At 43.1% G+C, this 25,764-nt stretch overlaps 2 protein-coding genes across 2 annotated transcripts in view; both read right to left on the bottom strand.

Moving 5' to 3' along the window:
* LOC120977519 (cytochrome P450 2F2-like) overlaps positions 1 to 19,093 on the bottom strand; it is a 281,082-nt gene extending 261,989 nt beyond the window's left edge. Inside the window, exon 1 of the mRNA XM_040405509.1 lies at positions 18,948 to 19,093. The gene's annotated coding sequence lies outside the window, so the exon portion shown is untranslated. The remainder of the gene's footprint in view (positions 1 to 18,947) is intronic.
* Positions 1 to 25,764, bottom strand: part of LOC120977520 (cytochrome P450 2F2-like) — a 265,903-nt gene that overhangs the window by 116,935 nt on the left and 123,204 nt on the right. The gene's annotated exons all lie outside the window — the stretch shown is intronic.

The following is a 25,764-nucleotide window of genomic DNA, read 5'->3' as shown; positions in this document are numbered from 1 at the left end:
TTCTAGGGGCCCAAATGTGTGGTAAGGAGTTTGAAATCAAATTCAGTAAAAAATGACCTGTGAAATCCGAAAGGTGCTCTTTGGAATATGGGCCCCTTTGCCCACCTAGGCTGCAAAAAAGTGTCACACATCTGGTATCCCCGTACTCAGGAGAAGTTGAGGAATGTGTTTTGGGGTGTCTTTTTACATATACCCATGCTGGGTGAGATAAATATCTTGGTCAAATGACAACTTTGTATAAAAAAATGGGAAAAGTTGTCTTTTGCCAAGATATTTCTCTCACCCAGCATGGGTATATATAAAATGACACCCCAAAACACATTCCCCACCTTCTCCTGAGTACGGAGATACCAGATGTGTGACACTTTTTTGCAGCCTAGGTGGGCAAAGGGGCCCATATTCCAAAGAGCACCTTTCGGATTTCACTCGTCATTTTTTACTGAATTTGATTTCAAACTCCTTACCACACATTTGGGCCCCTAGAATGCCAGGGCAGTATAACTACCCCACAAGTGACCCCATTTTGGAAAGAAGACACCCCAAGGTATTCCGTGAGGGGCATGGCGAGTTCCTAGAATTTTTTATTTTTTGTCACAAGTTAGTGGAAAATGATGATTATTTTTTTTTTTTTTTTTTTTCATACAAAGTCTCATATTCCACTAACTTGTGACAAAAAATAAAAACTTCCATGAACTCACTATGCCCATCAGCGAATACCTTGGGGTCTCTTCTTTCCAAAATGGGGTCACTTGTGGGGTAGTTATACTGCCCTGGCATTCTAGGGGCCCAAATGTGTGGTAAGGAGTTTGAAATCAAATTCTGTAAAAATTGACCTGTGAAATCCGAAAGGTGCTCTTTGGAATATGGGCCCCTTTGCCCACCTAGGCTGCAAAAAAGTGTCACACATCTGGTATCTCTGTATTCAGAAGAAGTTGAGGAATGTGTTTTGGGGTGTCTTTTTACATATACCCATGCTGGGTGAGATAAATATCTTGGTCAAATGCCAACTTTGTATAAAAAAATGGGAAAAGTTGTCGTTTGCCAAGATATTTCTCTCACCCAGCATGGGTATATATAAAATGACACCCCAAAACACATTCCCCACCTTCTCCTGAGTACGGAGATACCAGATGTGTGACACTTTTTTGCAGCCTAGGTGGGCAAAGGGGCCCATATTCCAAAGAGCACCTTTCGGATTTCACTCGTCATTTTTTACAGAATTTGATTTCAAACTCCTTACCACACATTTGGGCCCCTAGAATGCCAGGGCAGTATAACTACCCCACAAGTGACCCCATTTTGGAAAGAAGAGACCCCAAGGTATTCGCTGATGGGCATAGTGAGTTCATGGAAGTTTTTATTTTTTGTCACAAGTTAGTGGAATATGAGACTTTGTATAAAAAAAAAAAAAAAAAAAAAAAAATCAGCATTTTCCACTAACTTGTGACAAAAAATAAAAAATTCTAGGAACTCGCCATGCCCCTCACGGAATACCTTGGGGTGTCTTCTTTCCAAAATGGGGTCACTTGTGTGGTAGTTATACTGCCCTGGCATTTTCCAGGGGCCCTAATGTGTGTTAGGTAGGTAAATGACCTGTGAAATCCTAAAGGTGCTCTTTGGAATATGGGCCCCTTTGCCCACCTAGGCTGCAAAAAAGTGTCACACATCTGGTATCGCCGTATTCAGGAGAAGTTGGGGAATGTGTTTTGGGGTGTCATTTTACATATACCCTTGCTGGGTGAGAGAAATATCTTGGCAAAAGACAACTTTTCCCATTTTTTTATACAAAGTTGGCATTTGACCAAGATATTTCTCTCACCCAGCATGGGTATATGTAAAATGACACCCCAAAACACATTCCCCAACTTCTCCTGAGTACGGCAATACCACATGTGTGACACTTTTTTGCAGCCTAGATGCGCAAAGGGGCCCACATTCATTTTATGAGGGCATTTTTAGACATTTGGATACCAGACTTCTTCTCACGCTTTGGGGCCCCTAGAATGCCAGGGCAGTATAAATACCCCACATGTGACCCCATTTTGGAAAGAAGACACCCCAAGGTATTCAATGAGGGGCATGGCGAGTTCATAGAAATTTTTTTTTTTTGGCACAAGTTAGCGGAAATTGATATTTTTTATTTTTTTCTCACAAAGTCTCCCGTTCCGCTAACTTGGGACAAAAATTTCAATCTTTCATGGACTCAATATGCCCCTCACGGAATACCTGGGGGTGTCTTCTTTCCGAAATGGGGTCACATGTGGCGTATTTATACTGCCCTGGCATTCTAGGGGCCCTAAAGCGTGAGAAGAAGTCTGGAATATACATGTCTAAAAAATTTTACGCATTTGGATTCCGTGAGGGGTATGGTGAGTTCATGTGAGATTTTATTTTTTGACACAAGTTAGTGGAATATGAGACTTTGTAAGAAAAATAAATAAAAATTCCGCTAACTTGGGCCAAAAAAATGTCTGAATGGAGCCTTACAGAGGGTGATCAATGACAGGGGGGGTGATCAATGACAGGGGGGTGATCAATGACAGGGGGGGTGATCAATGACAGGGGGGGTGATCAGGGAGTCTATATGGGGTGATAACCACAGTCATTGATCACGCCCCTGTAAGGCTTCATTCAGACGTCCGGATGCATTTTGCGGATCCGATCCATCTATCAGTGCATCCGTAAAAATCATGCGGACATCTGAATGGAGCTTTACAGGGGGGTAATCAATGACAGGGGGGTGATCAGGGAGTCTATATGGGGTGATCACCACAGTCATTGATCATGCCCCTGTAAGGCTTCATTCAGACGTCCGGATGCGTTTTGCGGATCCGATCCATCTATCAGTGGATCCGTAAAAATCATGCGGACGTCTGAATGGAGCTTTACAGGGGGGTGATCAATGACAGGGGTGTAATCAATGACAGGGGGGTGATCAGGGAGTCTATATGGGGTGATCACCACAGTCATTGATCACGCCCCTGTAAGGCTTCATTCAGACGTCCGGATGCGTTTTGCGGATCCGATCCATCTATCAGTGCATCCGTAAAAATCATGCGGACATCTGAATGGAGCTTTACAGGGGGGTGATCAATGACAGGGGTGTAATAAATGACAGGGGGGTGATCAGGGAGTCTATATGGGGTGATCACCACAGTCATTGATCACGCCCCTGTAAGGCTTCATTCAGACGTCCGGATGCGTTTTGCGGATCCGATCCATCTATCAGTGCATCCGTAAAAATCATGCGGACATCTGAATGGAGCTTTACAGGGGGGTAATCAATGACAGGGGGGTGATCAGGGAGTCTATATGGGGTGATAACCACAGTCATTGATCACGCCCCTGTAAGGCTTCATTCAGACGTCCGGATGCATTTTGCGGATCCGATCCATCTATCAGTGCATCCGTAAAAATCATGCGGACATCTGAATGGAGCTTTACAGGGGGGTAATCAATGACAGGGGGGTAATCAATGACAGGGGGGTGATCAGGGAGTCTATATGGGGTGATAACCACAGTCATTGATCACGCCCCTGTAAGGCTTCATTCAGACGTCCGGATGCATTTTGCGGATCCGATCCATCTATCAGTGCATCCGTAAAAATCATGCGGACATCTGAATGGAGCTTTACAGGGGGGTAATCAATGACAGGGGGGTAATCAATGACAGGGGGGTAATCAATGACAGAGGGTGATCAGGGAGTCTATATGGGGTGATCACCACAGTCATTGATCACGCCCCTGTAAGGCTTCATTCAGACGCCCGTATGCGTTTTGCGGATCCGATCCATCCATCAGTGGATCCGTAAAAATCATGCGGACATCTGAATGGAGCTTTACAGGGGGTTGATCAATGACAGGGGTGTAATCAATGACAGGGGGGTGATCAGGGAGTCTATATGGGGTGATCAGGGGCTAATAAGGGGTTAATAAGTGACGGGGGGGGGGTGTAGTGTAGTGTAGTGGTGCTTGGTGGGACTTTACTGAGCTACCTGTGTCCTCTGGTGGTCGATCCAAACAAAGGGGACCACCAGAGGACCAGGTAGCAGGTATATTAGACGCTGTTATCAAAACAGCGTCTAATATACCTGTTAGGGGTTAAAAAAAACACATCTCCAGCCTGCCAGCGAACGATCGCCGCTGGCAGGCTGGAGATCAACTCTCTTACCTTCCGTTCCTGTGAGCGCGCGCGCCTGTGTGCGCGCGTTCACAGGAAATCTCGCGTCTCGCGAGAGGACGCACCGGCGCGTCCACCCAGAAGAGCAGGGCCGCCGCAAAGACGCAATCCTGCGTACGGCGGTCCTGAGGTGGTTAAAGGAGTTAAATACAATTAACTTACTTAAAAGTAACCACTAAGTCCGGTTTCACATCATCATTATGCATTCCGTTATTGTTTTCCGCTATAATATGGTTATAACAGAAAATAAATAAATCCATAATAATACGCAAATCAAACGGAAGCCTTTAACCCCTTCAGGACACAGCCATTTTTCCCCTTCAGGACCCAGCCTAATTTAGCAAATCTGACATGTGTCACTTTATGTGGCAATTACTTTAAAATAGGGCTGCACGATATGGGAATTTTGTGCGATTGCGATTAGGGCCCTAAAAATTGCGGTAACGATATGCGATGCGATATTTTAAGGGAATTGTGCTAGAGGTCTATTTGCTGTGGATGGCACTCTTATGGAGGGGATCTGTGGATGGCACTGTTATATAGGGGATCAGTGGATGGCACTGTTATGGAGGGGATCTGTGAATGGCACTGTTATAGAGGGGATCTGTTGATGGCACTGTTATGGGGGATCTGTGGATGGCACTGTTATGGGGGATCTGTGGATGGCACTGTTATGAGGGGATCTGTGGATGGCACTGTTATGGGGGGATCTGTGGATGACACTGTTATGGAGAGGTTCTGCGAATGGCATTGTTATGGGAATCTGTGGATGGCACTGTTATGGGGATCTCTGGATGGCACTATTATGGGGGGGATCTGTGGATGACACTGTTATAAGGGATCTGTGGATGGCACTGTTATAGGGGATCTCTGGATGGCACTGTTATGGGGGATCTCTGAATGGCACGATTATGGGGATCTCTGGATGGCACTGTGATGGGGGCATCTGTGGATGACACTGCTATGGGGGGATCTCTGGATAACACTGCTATGGTGGGATCTGTGGATGACACTGCTATGGGGGGATCTGTGGATGACACTGCTATGGGGGGATCTGTGGATGACACTGCTATGGGAGGATCTGTGGATGACACTGCTATGGGGCGATCTGTGGATGACACATATATATCATCTTATGCTATGTGCCATCTACAGATCCCTCCCATAACAGTGTCCCTGCAGTGTGAATTACCCCAAATACAAGGGGGGGATGGCATCTGGATTAGGAATGACAGCGGGATCGGTGCAGGCCCTGTATTCTAATGCACCGGCCCCGCTCACTGTTGCATAATCTTATCTAACCTGCATTGTTAAAATATAATAATCATCTGTAATCCAGCTGTATTACTTACAGCTAAGTTCCGTAGCAGAAAGGAGGGAGGAGGCAGGCTGGGAGGGCGGGCGGCGCGTCACTCACTACGTCACGTGCCCGCGCTGCCTGCTTCATTCATAAAGTGGGTGGCGCAGGTGCATGATGTAGTGAGTGACGCGCCGCTCGCCCGCCCTCCCGGCCTCCTCCCTCCTCTCTTCTACGGAATTTAATACAGCTGGATTACAAATGATTACTATATTTTAACAATGCCTACAGGTTAGATAGGATTATACAACAGAGAGCGGGGCGGGTGCATTAGAATACAGGGACTGCACCGGTCCCTGCTGTCATTCCTAATCCAGATGTTGTCCCCCAGCCCCTCCTCCCTCTGTTGATACACCCGCCGACTGCGCTGTGCGGCGGGTTTATAATTGTAGGTCATCGCAGTATTTTTGGATCGGCCAAATCGCCATATCGCAATCGTCGATTATCGCGATACGATTGCTTTGGCGATATATCGTGAATGCCTACTTTAAAAAGATTTTACTTATCCAGGCCATTCTTTCTCGTCACATATTGTACTTCATGACACTGGTAAAACTGAGTCAAAATATTTCATTTTTATTTATAAAGAAATACCAAATTTACCTAAAATGTAGAAAAAATTAGCAATTTTCAAAATTTCTCTGCTTTTAAAACAAATAGTAATACCTCCTAAAATAGTTATTACTTTACATTTCCCATATGTCGACTTCATGTTTGGATCATTTTGCAAATGACATTTTATTTTTTTGGGATGTTAGAAGACTTGGAAGTTCAGAAGCAAATCTTGAAACCCACTTTTTAAGGACCTGTTCATGTCTAAGTTCTCTTTGTGATGCTTACATAATAGAAACCACCCATAAATGGCCCCATTTTAGAAACTACACCCCTCAAGGTATTCAAAACAGATTTTACAAACTTTGTTAACCCTTTAGGTGTTCCACAAGAAATAAAGGAAAATGTAAATGAAATTTCAGAATTTGACTTTTTTGGCAGATTTTCCATTTTAATCCATTTTTTTCCCAGTAAGAAAGCAAGGGTTAACAGCCAAACAAAACTTAAAATTTATTGCCCTGATTCTGTAGTTTACAGAAACACCCCATATGTGGTTGTGAACTGCTGTACGGGCACACGGCAGGGCGCAGAAGGAAAGGAACGCCATATGGTTTTTGGAAAGGCAGATTTCACTGGGATAATTTTAAGTTGTCATGTCACATTTGAAGACCCCCTGATGCACCCCTAGGGAAGAAACTCAAAAAAAGTTACCCCATTTTAGAAAATACACCCCTCAAGGTATTCAAAACTGATTTTACAAACTTTGGTAACCCTTTAGGTGTTCCACAAGAATTAAAGGAATATGTAGATGAAATTTCAGAATTTCACTTTTTAGCTGATTTTCCATTTTAATTAATTTTAAGTTGCAATGTCGCATTTGAAGACCCCCTAATGCACCCCTAGAGTAGAAACTCCCAAGAAAGACCCCATTTTGGAAACTACGGGATAAGGTGGCAGTTTTGTTGGTACATATTCTTTTTGGTTGCTCTATATTACACTTTTTGTGAGGCAAGGTAACAAAAAATAGCTGTTTTGGCACCATTTTTTCTTTTTGTTATTTACAATCTTCATCTGACAGGTTAGATCATGTGGTATTTTTATAGAGCAGGCTGTTACGGACGCGACAATACCAAATATGACTTTTTGATTGTTTGGTATTACACTTTTTGTGATGTAAGGTGACGAAAAATGGCTTTTTTTACACCGTTTTTATTTTTAAAAAATTACGGTGTTCATCTGAGGGGTTAGATCAAGTGATATTTTTATACAGCAGGTTCTTTCAGACGTGGAAATACCTAATATGTATACTGTTTTTATTTATTTAAGTTTTACACAATAATATCATTTTTTAAACCCCAAAAAATCATGTTTTAGTGTCTCCATTGTCTGAGAGCCATATTTTTTATTTATTTTTTGGGTGATTGTCTTAGGTAAGGTAACATTTTTGAGGGATGAGATGATGTTTTGATTGGTACTATTTTGGGGTGCATATGACTTTTTGATTGCTTGCTATTAAACGTTTTGTGATGTAAGGTGACAAAATGTTTTTTTTTACACCTTTTTTATTAGATTTTTTTACGGTGTTCATCTGAGGGGTTAGCTCATGTGGTATTTTTTTGGAGCAGGTCGTTACAAACGTGGCAATACCTAATATGTATACTTTTTTTATTTATTTAAGTTTTACACAATAATATTGTTTTGTAAACCAAAAAAAATCATGTTTTAGTGTCTCCATAGTCTGAGAGCCATAGTTTTTTAAAACTTTTTGGGCGATTGTCTTAGGTAGGGGCTTATTAATTGCAGGTTGAGGTGATAGTTAGATTGGTATTATTCTGGGGTGCATACGCCTTTTTGATCACTTGGTGTTGCACTTTTAGTGATGTAAGGTGACAAAAAACAGTTTTTTTAGCACAGGTTTTATTTAATTTTTTTGACGGTGTTCACCTGAGGTGTTAGGTCATGTGATATTTTTATAGAGCCGGTCGTTACAGACACGGCGATACCTAAACTGTATACTTTTTTTTATTTATTTAAGTTTTACAAAATAATATCTTTTTTGAAACAAAAAAAAAATCATGTTTTAGTGTTTCCATAGTCTGAGAGCCATTGTTTTTTTATTTTTTGGGCGATTGTCTTACGAAGGGTAACATTTTTGCTCGATGAGATGATGGTTTGATTTGTACTATTTTGGTCACTTGCTATTACAATTTTTGTAATGTAAGGTGACAAAAAATTACTTTTTTGATACCGTTTTTAGTTTTTTTTTTTTATGGTGTTCACCTGAGGGGTTAGGTCATGTGGTATTTTCATAGAGCAGGTTGTTACTGATGCGGCAATACCTAATATGTCAAATTTTTTTTTTTTTTACATTTAACACAATAAAATAATTTTTTAAACAAAAAAAAATCATGTTTTAGTATCTCCACTTTTCGTGATGTAAGGTAACAAAGAAATGTTTTTTTAGCACAGTTTTTATTTAATTTTTTGGACTGTGTTCACCTGATGGGTTAGGTAATGTGATATTTTTATAGAGCCGTCAATACGGACGCGGCGATACCTAATATGTCTACTTTTTTTTTTTTTACATTTAACACAATAAAAGCATTTTTGAAACAAAAATTATCATGTTTTAGTGTCTCCATAGTCTGAGAGCCATATATATATTATTTTTTTTGGGTGATTGTCTTAGTTAGGGGCTTATTTTTTGCGGGATGAGGTGACAGTTAGATTGGTACTATTCTTGGGGGACATACGCCTTTTTGATTGCTTGGTCGTTTCACTTTTAGTGTTGTAAGGTGAGATGTTTTTTTAGCACTTTTTTTTTTTTTTTACTTGAAACTTAAATTTTTTATTTATAAAAAAAAAACACTTTTTTCACTTTTTTTTTACTTTTTATATTTGTCCCACTGTGGGACTTCACCTTTTCAGGGTTTGATCCCTGTTTCAATTCAGTACAATACATTATGTACTGTATTGAATTCAACTGTGTAAGACGCTGACAGTTGCTTAGGAGACCCAGTCCTCAGGATCTCCTGGGCTTCCGTAGCTGCCAGGCTCCGATGCCTGTTGAAGGCATCGGGGCTGCCATGGCAACTAGCGGCCTCCTGTCAATGCAGTTCGGGGGGGCCGATGGAATCAGAGGGAGCCCCCTCCCTCTGTAAACCCCGCACGTGCCGCGGCCAGTGCTGACTGCAGCATGTGAAAGGGTTAATCTGCCGGCATCACCGCAAACAGCGATGCCGGTGGATGCAGCATGGGCCCGGCTATCAGTACCTGCCAGATCACGTACATGCACGTAAGAATGCGGAAAGGCACCACATTCCCCCACGTACATGTACGTGATATTGCTGGAAGGGGTTAAGAGGCATTCTGTTTTAATCTGTCAGAATAGAAGTCTATAAGCAGCATAACGGATCCGTCTGGTTTCCGTTATGCAGAACAGGACAGGATTTTTTTTTGCATCCTACATAACGGAAACCAGACGGATCCGTTATGCTGCCTATAGACTTCAAAACAGAATGCATCTTAAAGGATTCCGTTTTGATTTGAGTCTTATGGATTTCGTTATTTTCCACTATAACCATGTTATAACGGAAAACAACAATGAAAGGCATAACGGTGATGTGATCACGGCCTAGCAGAATTATAATTTTACGTAAACTTTAAAGTAAACTATCATGCATAGTGTGTCATTGCTGTAAATGATTATTTATATAAATAATAATGACAGCCAAAATACACTGCAAAACGGAAATATTGCACTGTATTATAATAGAGATGAAACTATTGCATGGTCTCATAGTGGGACTAATGAAAAGTTGTAAAAAAAAAATAAAATGCATTTTCCCTTACAAGATTCTATATTCTGGAAATACGTTCAATAAAAAACATAATTTTTTTATTTATTTTGCTGTCCATATAACCTTTTTAATGAATAATAGAAATACCTGCTCTCTTTTAACACAATATCATACTTCAGGATGACACTCTTAGGCCTCATGCACACGACCGTTGTGTGCATCCGCGGCCGTTGTTCCGTTTTCCGTTTTTTTTCGCGGACCCATTGACTTTCAATGGGTCCGTGGAAAAATCGGAAGATGCACCGTTTGGCTTCCGCGTCCGTGATCCGTTTTTCCAGTCCGTGAAAAAAATAGGACCTGTCCTATTTTTTTCACGGACAACGGTTCACGGACCCATTCAAGTCAATGGGTCCGTGAAAAATCACGGATGCACACAAGATAGTCATCCGTGTCCGTGATCCGTGTCCGTGATCCGTGTCCGTTTTTACTATCATTTTCAATGCAAACTTGACTTATTTTTTTTTTTCACTTTTCATGTCCATGTATCCTCCAAAAATCAAGGAAGACCCACGGAAGAAAAAACGGTCACGGATCACGGAACAACGGAAATCCGTTTTGCGGACCGTAAAAAAAACCGGTCGTGTGCATGAGGCCTTAATCCAGTGACCTACTCACCATGGAGGCAGACAATACGGGGGAGAGAGGGCCCTGCGGTGAACTCCATCTTCTGTTCCCAGCATAAATACATAGCAGTTTCTGACAGCCACCACTGAGCTCAATAGTATGTGTATAAATTCTTATGTACCAAGCTCCACCTAGTGGTGGCAGCAGGCAGACAACTTTATCATGTACTAAAGGGAAGCACAGGCTTTAAAGCTGTATGGGGGAATTATTAATGTATGCCAGTTATCTGGTGTAAATATGTTAAGAAATGTATTGTTCAGATAAAGGAAAAGTGAAGCAGAGAGCTACTTTTTATTATTAAAGTTTCGTCAACTGAATTTTAAAAATTGTAAATGCTTCAGAAATATCACTTGGAGGGGGGCATACTAAGTTTTGTAAGGGTGCACTTTGAGGTCTGCATACATCTCTGTCTTAGGCCTCATGCACACGACCGTTGTGTGCATCCGTGGGCGTTGTGCCGTTTTCCGTTTTTTTTCGCGGACCCATTGACTTTCAATGGGTCCGTGGAAAAATCGGAAAATGCACCGTTTTGCAGCCGCATCCGTGATCCGTGTTTCCTGTCCATCAAAAAAATATGACCTGTCCTATTTGTTTGACGGACAACGGTTCACGGACCCATTCAAGTCAATGCCGTAGGCTACTTTCATACAGACGGATCCGAAGATCCGTCTGCATAAAAGCTTTCTCAGAGTAGACAGTTAGACAGTATATTCTAACACAGAGGCGTTCCCATAGTGATGGGGACGCTTCTAGTTAGAATATACTACGAACTGTGTACATGACTGCCCCCTGCTGCCTGGCAGCACCCGATCTCTTACAGGGGGCTGTGATCCGCACAATTAACCCCTCAGGTGCTGCACCTGAGGGGTTAATTGTGCATATCATAGCCCCCTATAAGAGATCAGGGGCTGCCAGGCAGCAGGGGGCAGACCCCCCTCCCTCCCCAGTTTGAATATCATTGGTGGCCAGTGTGCGGCCCCCCGCCCCCCCCTATTGCAATATCATTGGTGGCCAGTGTGCGGCCTCCCCCGGCCCCCCCCTATTGTATTATCATTGGTGGCCAGTGTGCGGCCTCCCCCGGCCACCCCCCTCCCTCTATTGTAATATCATTGGTGGCCCCCCCGGCCCCCCCTCTATTGTATTAATATCATTGGTGGCCAGTGTGCGGCCTCCCCTCCCCCCCCATCATTGATGGCAGCGGAGATTCCGATCGGAGTCCCAGTTTAATCGCTCTGGGGCTCCGATCGGTAACCATGGCAACCAGGACGCTACTGCAGGCCTGGTTGCCATGGTTACTTAGCAATATTACAATATTAGAAGCATCATACTTACCTGCTGGCTGCTGCGCTGTCTGTGTCCGGCCGGGAGCTCCTCCTACTGGTAAGTGACAGGTCTGTGCGGCGCATTGCTTAATGATCTGTCACTTACCAGTAGGAGGAGCTCCCGGCCGGACACAGACAGCGCAGCAGCCAGCAGGTAAGTATGATGCTTCTAATATTGTAATATTGCTAAGTAACCATGGCAACCAGGCCTGCAGTAGCGTCCTGGTTGCCATGGTTACCGATCGGAGCCCCAGAGCGATTATCTGGCACTCCGATCAGAATCTCCGCTGCTACCAATGATCAGGCAGTGGGGGGGGAGGAGAGGCCGCACACTGGCCACCAAAGATATTAATACAATAGAGGGGGAGCGGGGGGGCGCACACTGGCCACCAATGATATTATAATAGAGGGGGGGCCGGGGGGCCGCACACTGGCCACCAATGATATTACAATAGAGGGGGGGCCGGGGGGGGCGCACACTGGCCACCAATGATATTACAATAGAGGGAGGGAGGGGGGGGCGCACACTGGCCACCAATGATAATACAATAGAGGGGGGGCGGGGGGGCCGCACAATGGCCACCAATGATATTCAAACTGGGGAGGGAGGGGGGTCTGCCCCTGCTGCCTCGCAGCACCTGATCTCTTACAGGGGGCTATGATACCCACAATTAACCCCTTCAGGTGCGGCACCTGAAGGGTTAATTGTGCTGATCACAGCCCCCTGTAAAAGATCGGGTGCTGCCAGGCAGCAGGGGGCAGTCATGTACACAGTTAGTAGTATAATCTAACTAGAAGCGTCACCATCACTATGGGACGCCTCTGTGTTAGAATATACTGTCGGATCTGAGTTTCACGATGTAACTCAAATCCGATGGTATATTCTAACATATAGGCGTTCCCATGGTTACGGGGACGCTTCAGGTTAAAATATACCATCGGATTGGAGAAAACTCCGATCCTATGGTATATTAACTCCTGACTTTACATTGAAAGTCAATGGGGGACGGATCCGTTTGAAATTGCACCATATTGTGTCAACGTCAAACGGATCCGTCCCCATTGACTTGCATTGTAATTCAGGATGGATCCGTTTGGCTCTGCACGGCCAGGCGGACACCAAAACGACTTTTTTTTCATGTCCGTGGATCCTCCAAAAATCAAGGAAGACCCAAGGACGGACCAATGGAACCCCGTTTTGCGGACCGTGAAAAAATACGGTCGTGTGCATGAGGCCTTAATCTGCAAAAATAATTAAAAAAAAACTCATATACTATATTTTAAATTTTGCCCAACTCTTCTCTCCATGTTCTTCGCCTACACCATGTCTTTTATCGGCTGCAATCTATGTAATGGAGTGGGCAGGCCAAGCTTCTCTTTAGCAATGGCTGGCACTGTTCAGATCTTTCTTAAAGAGGTTGTCCCACAAATAATATTCTAAAGTTTTCTAACCAGCACCCGGATCTGAATACTTTTGTAATTGCATGTAATTAAAAATTTAGTATAGCTACTTAGTTATTCAATAAAATCTGCCTGTATAGCGCCACCTGTTGTTTGCTCTTTTTCTAATTTCTTTGTCCTGCTCACTGAGGTGGACGCACATGCTCAGTTCCATCCATCAACTGCTCCCAGCTACAGCAGACATAACAAGCCCTTTGAGAAAAGATACGGCCTCGAGCTGCCAGCTTGAAATAAATCAAGCAGAACAAGTGGAGCGATGATTGGGGACATCTCTGGATCCATGTGAAGTACAGGGCTGGTTCTAGCTGTGTTAGAATGAGATTGTCATGTACTGTCTGATTTTCATTTTTTCCATAATCCCTTTAAGGGGACACTTTTGTCAGAAAGTGCCCACCCTCCAGTTTCATTGAAAATGTATGACTAGTTTAAACAACTGCATCAGCCAATATGGAGTAAAATATGTATGGCCATGTCTGCTGAACGAACATTCACTAGATGATTGTTTGTTCAACTGCTGTTCAACCATCAACCAACTTCTATCTAATGTGTATGGCCAGCTTTAGAAGTTGCACAATTGCTATAAAAGCAATTATATCCTCTCTAGTTGGTTACAACTTTAATTTATAAAGATTTGTATAGTCATTGAAATCTACTCTCTTTCACCGTTTTAATTATTTAAACCTGTCAATGACAACATGTACAATAACAGCAAGAACAGTGGATGTCATCTCTGTACAGGTAGGGTGAGCAGAGAGAGTTCCATAGCACCAGGTACCTGCTGTTTCACACAGTAGACACCTGGGGCTAACGTCTGCGATTGGTGATAATGACGATTGTAGACATTTAACCCCTCAGATGTCCACAGCATCTAAGGCAGCTCTCCCAGCAGTGGCATAACTACCATAGCGGCAGACCATGGGGCCCAGGGAAAGAGGGGGCACAGTGTTAGTTAGGGTTTTCTCCTCTTCTACTGGAGGTGAAAACTCGGTCAGGTCTCTAACCTCTAAATGAACAACTTTTAACAAATAAAGCAGTGGAAAAATGGCCCAAGGGTCATAGAAAAAAGTTTAGGCAGAAACCCTTCTATCCTGTGTGGGGGCCTGGTTTGAATCTTGCTATAGGACCCTTACTTCTCTATGTACACCACTGTTTCCCAGGGAGTGTTACTGTGTGAAATAGTAGGCATCCGGGACTAATGTCTGACATTGGAGATAATGCCAATTGTAGACATTTGACCCATCAGTTGCTCACAGCATCTGAGGCAGCTTTCCCAGGGAGTGCTGCACTCCTGAGGCCAGAACGGCTTCCCCGTGCTGAGATCAGAGAAGCCTTTCATTGCCTGCAATAGCCTGGGTCTCTCTGAAGAAGGCTAGCCTATTACAGCTGATTTTCTTATGGAGGCCTGCAGGTGGCAGGGTCCCATAAGAACAGAGTGAATCTGCAATACATTGCTGGATAGATTGGAGGCTTGGGCAGAGAAGTGGCAGATGTAAGGTTCTGCACATAGGAAGGAAAAATACATGTCATCAGTTCTTACTAAATGGTAAAACACGAGGTAAGGCCTCTTTCACACGAGCGTGACGGATTGGCTCTGGATGCGTTCAGTGAAACTCGCACCATTTTGCAAGCAAGTTCAGTCAGTTTTGTCTGCGATTGTGTTCAGTTTTTTCAGCACGGGTGCAATGCATTTTGATGCATTTTTCACGCACGTGATAAAAAACTAAAGGTTTAAAGACATCTCTTAGCAACCATCAGTGAAAAACACATTGCATCCGCACTTGCTTGCGGATGAAATGCGTTTTTCACTGAAGCCCCATTCACTTCTATGAGGCCATGGCTGCGTGAAAAACGCAGAATATACAACATGCTGCGTTTTTCACGCAACGCAGAACTGATGCATGAAAAAAACGCTCATGTACACAGACCCATTGAAATGAATGGGTCAGGATTCAGTGAGGGTGCTATGCGTTCACGTCACGCATTGCACCCACGCGGAAAACTCGCTCGTGTGAAAGGGGCCTTACACTGACATGGAAAAGGACTTAGGAATTTTAGTGAACAGCAAACTAAACTATAGAAACCAGTGACAGTTAGGCTGGGTTCACACGAGCGTGCCCGGATTAGGTCCGGATGCGTCCCAGTGTGTTGCGGCAAACCCACGCGAGTAGGAATGCAATTGCAGTCAGTTTTGACTGCGATTGCGTTCCGATGTTCAGTTTTTATCGCGCGGGTGCAATGTGTTCTGCACGCGCGTGATAAAAAACCTACTGTGGTACCCAGACCCGAACTTCTTCACAGAAGTTCCGGTTTGGGTTAGTTGTAGTGTAGATTGTATTATTTTCCCTTATAACATGGTTATAAGGGAAAATAATAGCATTCTGAATACAGAATGCTTAGTAAAATAGCGCTGGAGGGGTTAAAAAAAATAAACAAATTAACTCACCTTCTCCTCTTGTTCGCGAAGTTCCCGGTATGATGAGTTGTGGGCTAAAGGACCTTTGGTGACGTCAGATCACATGCTCCAATCACATGGTCCATCACCGTGGTGATGTACCATGTGATTGGAGCATGTGATCTGACGTCACCAAAGGTCCTTTAGCCCACAACTCATCATACCGGGAACTTCGCGAACAAGAGGAGAAGGTGAGTTAATTTGTTTATTTTTTTTAACCCCTCCAGCGCTATTTTACTAAGCATTTTGTATTCAGAATGCTATTATTTTTCCTTATAACCATGTTATAAGGGAAAATAATACAGTGAATAGACTGTCACCTAGCAACCATGCGGGAAAATCGCACCGCATCCGCACTTGCTTGCGGATGCTTGCGATTTTCACGCAACCCCATTCACCTCTATGGGGCCTGCGTTGCGTGAAAAACGCAGAATATAGAGCATGCTGCGATTTTCACGCAACGCACAAGTGATGCGTGAAAATCATCGCTCATCTGAACAGCCCCATTGAAATGAATGGGTCCAGATTCAGTGCGGGTGCAATGCGTTCACCTACCGCATTGCACCCGCGCGGAAATCTCGCCCGTGTGAACACAGCCTTATTCACTTAATTTAAAAAGACGACTAAGGAAGATGTTATAACTATGTATAAATATATCAGGGGTCAGTACAGAGATCTATCCCATCATCTATTTATCCCCAGGACTGTGACTGTGACGAGGGGACATCCTCTGCGTTTGGAGGAAAGAAGGTTTGTACACAAACATAGAAGAGGATTCTTTACGGTAAGAGCAGTGAGACTATGGAACTCTCTGCCTGAGGAGGTGGTGATGGTGAGTACAATAAAGGAATTCAAGAGGGGCCTGGATGTATTTCTGGAGCGTAATAATATTACAGGCTATGGCTACTAGAGAGGGGTCGTTGATCCAGGGAGTTATTCTGATTGTCTGATTGAATCAGAACTGATTGGCTGAACTGGATGGACAGATTTTTTTTTTTCCAACTTTATAAACTATGTGACTATGATAATTCATCACAATGTAAGGCAGAAGCAACCTAAAGATCACATATTCAAGTCTCTTAGGGGGGCTTAAAAAAGCTAAAAAAAAAAAAAAATGGCAGATTTTTCGTCTCTTCACCGCTCTCACAAAAAAAATTAATAGATCTGCAAAAACGCTTTCGGAACAATAATACAACCGCATGCATCCATCATGAACGGATCCGTTTGTATTATGTCTTCTATAGCTATTACGGATCCTTCATGAACTCCATTGAAAGTCAAAGTGGGACGGATCCGTTTTTTATTGTGTCAGAGAAAACGGATCCATCCACATTGACTTACATTGTGTTAGAACAGATCCGTCTCGCCCCGCATCCCAGGACAGACAGAAAACCGCTGCCGTCAGCAGTTTGGTGTCGGCCTCCAGAGCGGAATGGAGACTGATCGGAGTCAAACTGATGCATTCTGATGCAGATCCTTTTCCATTCAGAATGTATTAAGGCAAAACTGATCCGTCTTGGACCGCTTCTCAGAGCCCTGAATGGATCTCACAAATGGAAAGCCAAAACGCTAGTGTGAAAGTACCCTTACCTATCACTTGTTCCCATGAACAGTTGTTTTTTCATAAATGTGACTTTTTACACAAAACACCACCACATAATCTGGCTTAATTGTCTGCAACAATTTGAGCCATTTCTGCCGATAAGAGGATGATAAATGAGGGATAGTATGCGCCAATTTGATAGCCCCGCCCACTTTGACATTTATAACTCATTTCTGGCGTAATGCATTTTTTATGGTGAAAATTTTGGAGAAAATTGTTGATATATTCGACACAAATCAAAACTCCATTCTTTTTGGTGTATTTTACTCCATAATTCCGGTGGAACATGATTAGTAAATGGCCCCTGATGTATTTCATGTCGCATCCATCTTGCTCCGCATCAGTAATCCGTTATTGGGAATGCAACCAAATGGAACGGAATGCATTCTGGTGCACTCCGTTCCTTTTAGTTCAGTTTTTTTACCCGTTGACAATGAATGGGAACAAAATTGAAGGTTTTTCCTCCGGTATTGAGATCCTATGACGGATCTCAATAGTGGAAAGTAAAAACGCAGATGTGAAAGTAGCCTTACTTGCTTTTTCCCCTCCATTTCCTAAGATTGTTCACATAATCATGTGGAGTAAAGTCTTAATCTGGGAGTCAACAAAGTTTAGCTCAGAAAGAACTTCCCCACTTTAAATAGAACGGCAGGTTTGCAGGTGCTGTAAGAGAACGATGAAGATAGTCAAGTACTGTAGTCAGCCACCCCCACCCAAATGGGGAACATGAGGCACCAGTTCCCATAACTGTTGGGGTCCCAGCAACCCTGGGAACCAGACACATCATATATTCCAGTGTGGAGGTTTATTTGACCTTAACATTCACTGCTAACTTTTATCATTAATCCTTCATCATCCTAGACTACCAGAGATACTAGATATTACCCATTAAACCACTCTATGCCACCAGGAATACCCCACCAATAAAGTAAAACTTTAAAGGCTATGGACACCTTGAATGCATCTTTTTATTACTGCATTGCACTTATTTGGGGGCTAAAAATGTTTCTATTAGATCTTCATTAATAATTTTCAGTTGTTTGCCCTCATCCTCATTCTCTAGAAGTTACCTTCTCATTCTGAGATTTCCTGAAAGCTCATAAACCCTTACTTAAGCTGAACACTTTTCATATTGACTAACGGAGACCCCTTAGGATTGGATCTCTAAAACCACCCAGTATTTTTTAGCATTGCACAGTTTTATATGGTATTTCTTTTTACAGCAGCATTAACTGGGCACTTTAATAAGTATTATTTGGATATTGCATAATGTTGGCACTATATGGTAGTATCATGTCGGCTGTATACTGCTGTTTTGTCTTGGCACTATATAGCGATGGGTTGAAATTGCAAGAAAAATTGTCTAAAAATAGGAAAGCCTTCCTTTTCCCATTTTCCTTCTTGAATATACCTAACATCTATGACAGAGCAGATCAATAAAAATATAACATTGCTTCTATAATATCATTACAAAGTATATCTATTCAACATAACATTAACATTGACAGCATCCAGAGAGAAGTGCAGGTCACTTACTTGCAGTGGGAGTCTCGATCTCCTTCTTTTCCAAACACTCTTTGAGCGCACACTGGTAATCTTCAGCTCTTGGAGTCACATTTATGTGCTGAGGGAAAGCCAAAAACTCTTGGACCAGATACAAATCCCTACGAAATAAGAGAAATCAAGCCAGGCATGGCATAACTGACCTGTCCGGACCTATCACATGATTTTTTTTTCAAGCAATAATTAAGATAATGATTTCTGTTACTTCAACCATTTGCAAAATGCACGCCAGCCTGTTCTCACGCCAGTTGGGATAAGTTTGGCTACTTTTTAGAGTTTTTGTTTTTCAATGGCTTCTCAATCTCAAAAACAGACATTCACCTCCATAAATTGCCAGCGAACGTAAGCTATGTTTTTGCAGAGCGTGAGACAATCTAATTACTTCAAAGAATGCTACACAGTATATACTTAAAGAGGTATCTCCCAAGAAAGAGTACATCTCATTAAGGTGACTTTGTGGAAGTGTCTCCCTATGGGTCAAAATCCGACTTTTTAACAAGCCTTGGAACATAGGGACTAGGGAAAATAGCCAAGACAAATATCCATCCATAGATGGCTGTTTTGAGGTGCTTGCCCCTCATTGGTACAGAGTAGGATTGGGGCTAGCTGAGTGTGAAGCTTTTTAAAAAGTGTCAAAGGCTTGTTAAATAGTCAGACTTTACCTCATAGGGAGCCACTTCCAGAAAGTTGCACAAGCGAGATGTTTCTTTTTCCCTGGGAGGGATCTCTTTGTATATGTTTTTGCCCATGGAGCACTGCTAAATCATATCCATGCACAGTTGGTCTATTTAAGGTGGACCCTACCTAAGCTGTGTTCAAGGTATCACACTCGGACAGCCAGAATCCTACTCTGTCTACAGATGGATTTTTGGCTTGGATATTTTCTCTTGTCATGTTCCAAAGGTTGTTAAATAGTCAGATTTTGACTCATGGGAACCACTTCCAGAAGATGGCGCTAGTGAGATGGTTTTTATTCCCTGGGATATACTCCTTTGCATATTTTTTTTTTCCCATGGAGTACTGCTAAAAAGTCTCCATACACAGTTGATCTCTTTAAAGGGAGTCTGTCAGCACATTTACCCCTTTTTAACTGTTCCCATAGTGCTGTAGCCGCAACACAGATGATTAAAATGGTACCTTTATATGCTTTTGTGGACTTGTAAAACTGCCAAAAACGTACTTTGATGCATATGTAAATGAGGGTTCGCAAGTGCCCAGGGGCGGTGTCCACCGCATTGGTGCCTCTTCGGCTCTTATCCCTTCCCAGCCTCTTCCTCTGCCCGCCCATCTGTTTTCTCTCCCCCTCAGCGAGATCCCGCGCCTGCGCGCTGACTTCCTTGGCCGGGGCATGCGCACTGCGATGCCCATTGCTGGCACAGCACCGCAGTAGCTTATGCGCATGCGCCGGCTAACGGATCATACAGATAAATTTACCTCTCTTGGCTCTCTGTGTCTGCAGTGACAGCTGCTCGCTCGGCTTTCCTCCTCTTCTCCTGCGCCGATTGACCGCCTCCTTTCTGCAGTTTTTGCGCCGTTAGCCGACGCATGCGCATAAGCTACTGCGATGCCGTACCAGCAATGGGCATCGCAGTGCGCATGCCCCGGCCAAGGAAGTCAGCGCGCAGGCGCGGGATCTTGCTGAGGGGGAGAGAAAACAGATGGGCGGGCAGAGGAAGAGGCTGGGCGGGGATAAGAGCCGAAGAGGCAGAGCTGCCTGGGCACCAACGCGGAAGACACCGCCCCTGGGCAGTTGCCAGCCCTCATTTACATATGCATCAAAGTACGTTTTTGGCAGTTTTACAAGTCCACGAAAGCATATAAAGGTACCGTTTTAATCATCTGTGTTGTAGCTACAACGCTATGGGAACAGTTAAAAAGGGGAAAATGTGCTGACAGACTCCCTTTAAGGGGAGCCAGTACCCTGCCTAAGCAATATATATACTCCAAGTGTTGTCTGGATCGCTCATCTGCAAGTCATTCTGAGCCAAGGTGCTAAACTGATGTGCTATACTGCTATATGGTGGCAAGAAAGTATGGCAAAGCCAAAGTTAGTGGGTGGATATCACAATACGGTTGTAGAAGTTAGATATTGCCAAGTCAAAGGTATTCATCCTCTGTAGGATAGGTTATACATCTATGATTGTTGGGGACCACGCTTCTGGGATCCCTACCAATCACTAAATCTGGGAACCCAAGTCCTCTCTTCATTCCTCCTTATATTTACAGTGAGAAGTTTAAATCTTTCTGTAGTCATACATGCACACTACTGCTCTTTTCATTTCAATCTTTTTTATTAGTACTTGGGTGCCTGACCAACAGACTCATGGTGGCACAGGTTCCAGAAGCTCCCTTGAATAATTGAAACTAAATATTAACAAATTATTTATTGATTGATTAATGTAGGCCTCGATGTTAGCTATTTACCAGAATAACCTACTTACCAATCACATATAAAATACAGTAGCATAATAAGCTTCTTGTCCACTCAAAAACATTTGAGAGACTTACCCGATAATGAACATCGTGACGGAATAAAAGTTGGGCAGGGGGGAGGGAACAGTTGTTTTCCTGCACCGTGAATGCACACTTAACGTTTGTCTTCTTCTTTTATAGGTCACCCCCACCTTATCCGTTAGGCTCCCATCCAATTATGGTGAAGATGAAGATAACGGCTCATCTTTGCAGTTGAACTTCGTGGATGACACCTATCAGCAGGTAAGATAACTTTTTAACATAAATAAATACAATGAACGGAACCATGCCGCCATGTGTTCCCTTCATTGTATTACACAATGAGTTAGGGCCCATACAAACTGACCTACAAGGGAACAGGTGAGTCTCGCAGTGACATGGATCGCACATGACACACAGTACAATACACAAAAAACATTGCTGACAGCGTATTCATCCATATAATAAACTGAATACTGTCACGGTGCAGTTCACTGTGACAGTTGTGGCCAGTTGTGGTTCACTGTGACAGTTGTAGGCTGGCTGCAGGCCCTCTCACGTACTGGCTGCAGGCTGACTCCTGTGTATACCAGTTGCTTGGGACTGTGTGCAGGCTGCGGTGTTCAGTGTGTGAACTGTGTTTGTGTCTCCCCACGTCTATATCTCTGTGGCTCCTGTCTCCGTTGCCGTGCAGGCTGGCTGCATGCGCTTTGTGCACTAGCTGTGGGTGTTCCCATGCATGCTGTTTCTTTAATGCGTGCTGGATGCGGCCTTGTGTGTGAACTGGGTTTGAGTATGGACGTATTCGCGTTTGTATCACAGTGTGGTTCAGTCAATCCTTGTTGTTGTGTAGACTGGCTGCCTGTTACCTCGTACTGGCTACAGGTTATACTGTGTATGCTGGTTGTCGTTTGGGGCGTGCTGGCTGCAGCTTTCTGTGACTGGTGTGAACTGACAATTGTGATTTTATGTCAAGACAGGAGACTCCATTATGCTAAGATCTTTCTTTTTACTCCCAGCAGCAAAATAGTTAATATAAACAGAGAACAAAAAAATATGTAAATCTGCATTCAGGAGTAGCCAATGAGCAGGCAGCATAGGTTATATAAGGTTTAATCCAACATAGCAACGTCCTTCTTTCTTGCTGCTGACTCCCAGAAAGATACGTATTGGAGAATTTTTCCTCTTATAATTATATATTTATGTATATATATGGTTTTGAGTAGTTTGTGCATTATATTATTATTATGCCTGTTTGCTTGGCATTTGCCCACTTCATAATCCTGTGAAGCGCTAATTGATTTGGTGATTGTGTTTCCTATATTTCTAACATTATTGTATGTATTTGGTACTACATTCTGTTCTACCCTATTAATGGCTTGATCATTTGTCTTTTTCACCACTTTTCCTATCTGTTGCCTTACCTGTCTTATCGCCGTCACTGCTCACTTTTGGTTTACCTCACCGCTCCATCTCCAGTGCGCACGCGCGGCTGGTCCTCAGCCTGCACGCCCTTTCCCCTCAGTGAAGGTTTTCTTCTAACCCGTTCGGTTTCCTGTCAGCTTCAGCGCTACCAGCTGCTTCCAACTCGGCTCTTTTTTCTATACTTGACTGCCACCTTGTGGTGATTCTTCATAATGTCCTTTACATGTATTTTCTATCACTGTGAGCAAATTCATGACCTCTCGGTAATATATATATATTTTACTAACTATTTTTTTATTATATTCCTTAAGTATGCATATATATATATATTTATATATATATATTATTATTTTTTTTCCATCTGCCATGTCCGCGGAAAACCTCAATAAAAAACCTGAAACTCCAGGTGCAGTTATTGTAGAGGAAAACCTCCTCCAATCCATTGTAAATGAGACAGTGTCAAAATCCGTACAATGTGTGGTCGATACCGCCATGTCGTCATTACAAAATGTCATCACACAATCTGTGGCTATGGCCATTACTGATACGCAAACTGCACAAAATTCCAAAGACCCTACTACCCCGTCCAACCAATTTTGGTCTACGGAGGAATCCACTTCCCGTTTAGCGGAAGGTTTAAATAGGGGAAAAACTGCCTTAAAAAGGCGTTTTTTTACCAATCCCACTCCAAAAAAGGTGGAAAAATTACAGGATAAATGGGATCAGGACAAATCTAAAGCTTTTTCAAAAAGCACACTTACCACTGCTAAAGCAGTTAATGTTGAACCCTCCGCCCCTGAGGTTGTCGGCACGAAGCGGGCATCTAAGGCTTTAAGAGTTAAGCCGGACTCATACAACTCTTCCCCTTCTAAATCCTCCTGTGAAGAGGATAATACTTCTGATTGTGAGAATATGTCTTTATATGAGGAGATTTCCGATGAGGGAGACAAAAAGCTGGAAGAAGAAACTTTTTCTTCACCTATCATTTTAGATGGGTCAGGTGTCCCTTTTTTTGACCCTGGGACGATTAAACATCCTAGGTCATTACCGCAGGTGTCCAAATTTGTTTCTTCATGGCTACAAAAAGCCACTAGAAAAATCAGCAAGGAACAAATTACGATCAGAATGCCCTAGACCCACTCTCCCTCTTAAAATTTTGGACACTCCGGACATTGATCCAAACCTTGTAAAATTTTTGTCAAAATCGGGGAAAAATCCCAAAAAAGGAGTAGATCATTCCTTTAGATCGATCCAAGACAGATCATTAGACGCTGTCGGTCCATTAACAAAAATCTTAGATTTAGCCGAACAGGCTTCCACCTCGGGCAATCCAGTGGACTTATCAGTCCTGAAAGGTTGGTCTCAAAGGGCAATATGTTTATTGGGTAACACCAATGCAACTATATGCACAGAAAGAAAGAGGTCTATCCTCATGAGACTAGACCCACAACTAGCATACCTTGCCACTGTACATAATAGCCCAGATAATAACCCATCTTCCGAGGGTTTACTCTTCAGAGACTCTTTTGTAAAATACATAAATAAATTTGTAGGGCTATTTTCATCCCTGGATAAAGCCCAAACTTCTTTAAGGTGAGTTTTTCAAGGCCGTAATTTTTGGAAGGGCTGGGAAACGAAAGGGCCGGTTTCCCAGCCGAGGGTCCCATGAGAGACAATATTTTAGAGGCCCCTTCCCTCCTCAACAGGAATACTCTACCTTCCCAACCACCTCCTACACCACCTCCACTTTCTTTCCCACAAGAGGAAGACCATGGCGTGACAGAGGCAATAGAGCATTCCCAAGGTCAAGATCCTCTGCAGGTAATAAATCTTCTTCTACATTCTTCCCACATTACCTTGGGAGGTCGAATAAAACATTTTATCCACATCTGGACTATGATTTCAACAGACGCATGGATATTAAACACTGTGAGAGGTTACCAAATCGATTTTTGCTACAATCCAATTCAAACACAAATACCCCATCCGATAATATTTTCACAGACAGACCAGGTTCTGATACAATCGGAAATCAAGGAACTATGTTCCAAGGGCGCTTTAATAGAAATACCTGTACAATCTGCAGGTTTTTTGAGCAACCTCTTTTTAGTGAAAAAGAGGGATGGCTATCACAGACTGGTAATCAACCTAAAAACCCTCAACAATTATGTCAGTTACAGACATTTCAAAATGGAGGGCATCCATTTACTGAGAGATCTACTTTTACAAAAAGATTGGCTAACAAAAATAGATTTGAAAGATGCCTATCTCACGGTGCCTATGCACCCAATATCTCAACCTTACCTCCTGTTTCTATGAAAGGGTCACAAATATCAATTCACCAGCCTACCATTCGGCGTATCTTCCGCTCCATGGTGTTTTACAAAATTATTAAAACCAGTGGTAGCAACCCTTCGAACACGAGGTGCACGTCTCATCATTTATTTATACGACATCCTCATTATGGCTCAATCTCTTTCATTAATTCATCTTTATATCCACTGGACGTTAACTCTTTTGACCAACCTGGGGTTTTTAATGAACCACAAAAATCTAGTGGATACTCAATCTGCTACTCTGAGTCTTCCATCCAGGAATTTGAAGTCTATCAGAAAAGAAATTCGATCTGTCCTCAACAAGAATTTAGTGTCTCTGCGGACCATCGCAAGGATTGTAGGCCTACTCTCGGCCTCAATCCAAGCGATTTTTCCTGCTCCCTTACACTACAGACGGTTAAAAGCTCAGCATTTAAGGGAGGGGTTAGGCTATTCGGACGAAGTAACACTAACCTCGGATACCAGGGAGGAACTCCTTTGGTGGCTACAACATATCCAGAACTGGAATTGGAAAACTACAGATGGAGCAGGGTTAGCACTCCAGCTATTAACTCAAATTTCTTAACTCATCGGGTTAA

This window comes from Bufo bufo, chromosome 8, assembly GCF_905171765.1.
Source record: "Bufo bufo chromosome 8, aBufBuf1.1, whole genome shotgun sequence".
Classification (NCBI taxonomy): domain Eukaryota; kingdom Metazoa; phylum Chordata; class Amphibia; order Anura; family Bufonidae; genus Bufo; species Bufo bufo.
Note: the sequence above shows the minus strand (reverse complement) of the source record. Positions and strands in the feature narration are given on the sequence as shown.